The sequence below is a fragment of the Macrobrachium rosenbergii genome, chromosome 48 (assembly GCF_040412425.1).
Source record: "Macrobrachium rosenbergii isolate ZJJX-2024 chromosome 48, ASM4041242v1, whole genome shotgun sequence".
Classification (NCBI taxonomy): Eukaryota; Metazoa; Arthropoda; class Malacostraca; order Decapoda; family Palaemonidae; genus Macrobrachium; species Macrobrachium rosenbergii.
The window spans coordinates 8,310,502-8,315,501 of NC_089788.1; the positions used below are offsets into that span (position 1 = coordinate 8,310,502).

At 37.2% G+C, this 5,000-nt stretch overlaps 1 protein-coding gene across 1 annotated transcript in view; it reads left to right on the forward strand.

Moving 5' to 3' along the window:
* The first annotated feature begins 4,420 nt into the window (after positions 1-4,420).
* LOC136831693 (uncharacterized) overlaps positions 4,421-5,000 on the forward strand; it is a 3,745-nt gene continuing 3,165 nt past the window's right edge. The window contains exon 1 of the mRNA XM_067092324.1: positions 4,421-4,570. The gene's annotated coding sequence lies outside the window, so the exon portion shown is untranslated. The remainder of the gene's footprint in view (positions 4,571-5,000) is intronic.

The window sequence follows — 5,000 nt, forward strand, 5'->3', positions numbered from 1 at the left end:
CTAGAGGGCTGCAATTTGGTATGTTTGATGATTGGTGGGTGGATGATCAACATACCAGTTTGCAGCCCTCTAGCCTTAGCAGGTTTTAAGATCTGAGGGCAGACAGCAAGCGAACAGAATGAAGTGAGGACGGACAGACAAAGCCGGCACAATAGTTTTCTTTTACAGAAAACTAAAACACACGAACAAATGACCGACAATCGTCATGGCTAACAACTTTCGTGGCCTTCGTAGGCAGATAATGCTATGCGTTTTGCACGATTGATAATATGATGTAATCCCCTCTTGGTTACGCGGCGTTAGTCCCTGCTGGCATAAGGCCAGATAAATAAGCATCAACAATACTAATTACGACGAGTGATGTGATTATGATGATGACGAATATCAGGAACATATGGTTAATTGCTTAGGCCTATAGAGGCACAATGGGTCTTGTAGGAAAGTGCCTAAGTCATTTCCCTCGCCTGGATTCGAACCTAGGCTACCTTCCTAATGTGGTGAGGGTTCAACTCATATATATATATATATATATATATATATATATATATATATATATATATATATATATATATATATATATATATATACATATGTTGTAGGCATATTAAAGCTAGCATTTGCATTTTCGTTCTCTTTCTTAACTTTTTTTTTTTTTATAAATTACGATTAATACCTACTTCTGGTGGCATTTTATCTTATCACCGCTTGAACCAGACTACTCATTTAAAAAAGTCAAATAAAAGCTAGTAAAAAGGAAACAGAGAAAAATGAAAACAAAAACTAAAGATAGAAAAATATACTGCAATTAAATTTCCAGTTACGCCTGAATTACTGTCAAATAGAGGCTAAACTAGTTTCATCCGGTACATATGTTAGTAAGCTATCATGGCAGAAATATACTAGTAGTTTAGGGTATACCACGCCGATATCAAGCATCCAGACAGTTTCTAACTACAAAGAGCTTTCTCTGCCTCACGGATATCAATCACAGTTTCATATACTGCTTAGAGTATAGTAGGCCTATATCAAGCACCCAGGCTGTGTCTAAGGCCTATATCAAGCATCCGGACATCGTCTAACTACTTTCTCTGTGTCACAAATAACAATCAAACAAAGTTTCAAGTATAATTTAGAGTATACGAGGGCTTATATCAAGCATCCAGACAACGTCTAACTAAAAGAGCTTACTCTGTCTCCTAAATAACGATCAAACAAGTTTCAAGCATAATTTAAAGTATACTAGGCCTATATCAAGCTCCCAGACTAACCACAAAGAGCTTTTCCTGACTCGCAATTAACAATAAATAAGTTTCATATACAATTTAGAGTATACTAGGCCTTATACCAAGCATCCAGACAACGTCTAACTACAAAGAGCTTACTCTGTCTCCTGAAAAACAATCAAAATTTCATATACAGTTTAAAGTATACTAGGCCTATACCAAGCACTCAGACTGTCCAACTACAAAGAGCTCTCTCTGCCTCACAAATAACATTCAGTTTCGTCAGACTATCGCCGATGCATTACACGTCATTCGTATAACAAACAAGCGCCCAACACAAGGAAAGTTTTGACAAAGAGACAAAGACGTTATGCCAGACTCGTTGTGTAAGGATCCTGCATAGGGAGGTCCTTAAACATTAGGAAAATAGGATGCGCATGACGGAAATCCTGCGCAATTAGACGTATGTCCTGTGGAGATAATTTGTCATTGAGTCATGTGATGAATGTAAGGGAAAACCATGTACGGGTTTAGTAAGTCTTTCTCAGTCCTTCCATAACAACAACAAGTGTGGTAATAATAATAATAATTTACATATCAGAAATTATGTTGGTTAGAATTCAGCTTATACAATTCTGACAGTAATTATGCTAGGTAAACTTTGAAGAAACTTGTGATTACAGTTTTCATGACAATATGAAATTACGATAACAGACGATAACATACGATAACAGACTATCGTGAGGCTGTGGGAACACAAAGGAAGAGTGTAGAGTATTATTAAAGAACGGGGCCACTTCTATGAAGAATCTAACAAGAAGAATAGGCTAAAGCGATTTGCTGCCGAAGCTGATTCATTAGAGTATTCAGAACTTCCATGAAGTTTCTTAATAGCTTTTATAATACGATTTCTTCTTCTTCGCTGCGATGACCTCTGGGAAGTGCAGCTTAATTTAAACAAAAGAGAAAATATGATATTGAAATGAAAAAAATAAAAAATGCGCCAAAGTTTCTTCGGTGCAATCGAATTTTCTCTACACGTATAATCAAGGCCACCGAAAATAGATCTATCTTTCGGTGGTCTCTGCATAATGCTGTATGAGCAGAGGCCCGTGAAACTTTAACCACGGCCCGGTGGTGGCATGTCCTATATCGTTGCCAGGCGCACGATTATGGCTAACTTTAACCTTAAATCAAAGAAAAACTATTGAGGCTAGAGGGCTGCAATTTGGTTTGTTTGATGATGGATGGTGGATGATCAATATAGCAATTTACTCTAGCCTCAGTAATTTTTAAGATTTGAGGGCGGACAGAAATTGTGCGGACGGACAGACAAAGCCGGCACAATAGTTTTCTTTTACAGAAAACTAAAAGCCGTTGATATACGGTAAGGATATAAATAGCGTTATAGCGAAAATTCACCCAAACAATTATTTTTTCAGTGATTTGAAGGTTACCAAGCACCTTTTAGCCGTTACATAACACCTACAGGTCTCATTTAAACTTTCACCCAATATTTGCTCCTAACAAAGGTAGCTCGTTGTCCTGCGTGGTCTATGGTACCCATATCCACCATATAAAGTCGCTGTATCCTTTCCTTTTGCAACACACTTGACCCTGAAGTTACCTAGTAGGGTGAGTTCCCATAGTGTGACTAGCATGCGTAATGTAGCGTGGGCAGCCACGGAGCCACTGATCTTAGAAAGAGCATAGATTGCGTCTTCACTTCCTGGTTGATTTCCATTTCTCCTTAGGTGTAGGACTTTTATGAAAACTGGTCATACTGTCAGTGGTGCGACTGATTCTTTGGGAACAAATGGCGTTTTAATTGACGAAGGAAAAATATATGAAGGATATTAACTTTTCGTGATTATATGAATCAGAATCAACATTTCTATTCAAATACATCTTTAGATATGAAGTTTTTTTTTTAACTAAACAGACTTCTGGTATATTGCATTCCTACCCTTAGGGATAATGCTCTCTCTCTCTCTCTCTCTCTCTCTCTCTCTCTCTCTCTCTCTCTCTCTCTCTCTCTCTCTCGGAAAACGCACACATGCATGTAAGTTCTGCGGGTGCCTGTATCTAGAGTATAACTGTGCATGATTATCTTCCCGCATATATGTACATTATCAAGCACTCCATGTGTTCTTCCAAAAACATACTAGCATATAAGGTTATATATATATATATATATATATATATATATATATATATATATATATATATATATATATATATATGTGTATATATCTATATATACATATACTATATATATATATATATATATATATATATATATATATATATATATATATATATATATATATGTGTGTGTGTGTGTGTGTGTGTAAAAACTGAGCGAGCCTAAAAGATCACTAACTAGTAAAACAAGTCTCACGACAAAAGCAGACCTATGTGTTCAAAAAGACGAAAATTGGAAAATAAAGTAAAAAAATAAATAACAAAAATAGCTATACAAGTGCATATTTGTGCATAAAAGCAATACAGTTGATTCAGAAAAGTCACCGTATCGTATACGTTGCTTTGAATCTTGCCAGAATTTTATTCCATTATAGGTCTACTGGTCACAGTGGGAATGAATTGGACAGAATGTGGGTGCTGGGACCTTTTCGAATACGCAACGAACTTTGCTGTTAAAAGTTAAAATAGTTTGTTTACAATATGATTAAAACTTTATAGTGCTTTAGGTGATACTTCTATTTTGTCATCCTATCATGACATCTTATCATTCAACGTGTGGCTTTTATAAAAATTATAATTGCTGCTGTCGTCATGATCGAGATGGTTATTAGCTAGATAATAATTAGTAAATGAGTGTTTGGTGTCCTATCCAAGAATGGAATTCTTGCATATGGGATTTTTTTTATTAGTGATTCCCCAAGTTAGCAACAATCTGCGCAGTTTCCTACTAGGATTTTGGAAGTCTAAATTAGTCTATTAGTGTTTTGGCGCTCCCTGTGTGCTTTCCTCATCCCATTGTACTCCCATACAATTACATCGTCTTTCCTAATCTTTCCTTTTCAGAAATTCGTCCATATTTTCCCCTCTTCCTTAGAAATCCTCTTCTCATCTCTCTACTATCCTAGCATTATCCTTTCCTTCTCTCCTACTGAAGGGATACCCCTCCCACCTACCTCCCCCGGGCCGAGTCTAGGAAGGGCTAGGAACGACCGTCCATATAAGGGTTGCTTATTACGACGCCGGTGTCCCGCCTTCCCTCACGGTTATAAAGGAAGAAGATTTCCAGCCAGGCGGCACATATCCAAGTGACCTTCGCGGAGGCGAATTCGGGGTCGGTTTTTTTGCTCTCCACTTACTCCAAGGTGAGACTCGAAGATGCTCAAGGGTTAACGGTTTATCCAAGTGCAGTTTGCTAATTAGTGACTGGTTGCATTGAAGTGTGATTTTGCATAATTCTGAGCGAGAACAGTGGCGTGGCGAGACTCCAGTGAGGTTTAAGAGTGCCTGTGATTCGAATAGATTCTAAACCGTTTGTTTACATGACTGTTGAATCCTGCGACTTGGAATCGTTACAATAAAAGGTTGTTAGTTCGTTTGACGTGTATTCAGGAAAAATTAGTATTGATGGGAACTAAATCTCAAAATTGAACGAATTCTTTTCATCGAAAATGTCTAAGCCTTATGCATGAATAGTTCTAAGAATTACAATTGGCTTTATAGAAGAATGAGTGCTGACTGAGGACCTGATTCAGCCATTTATCTTAATGTCGAATAATGTCGATCGCGTACCTT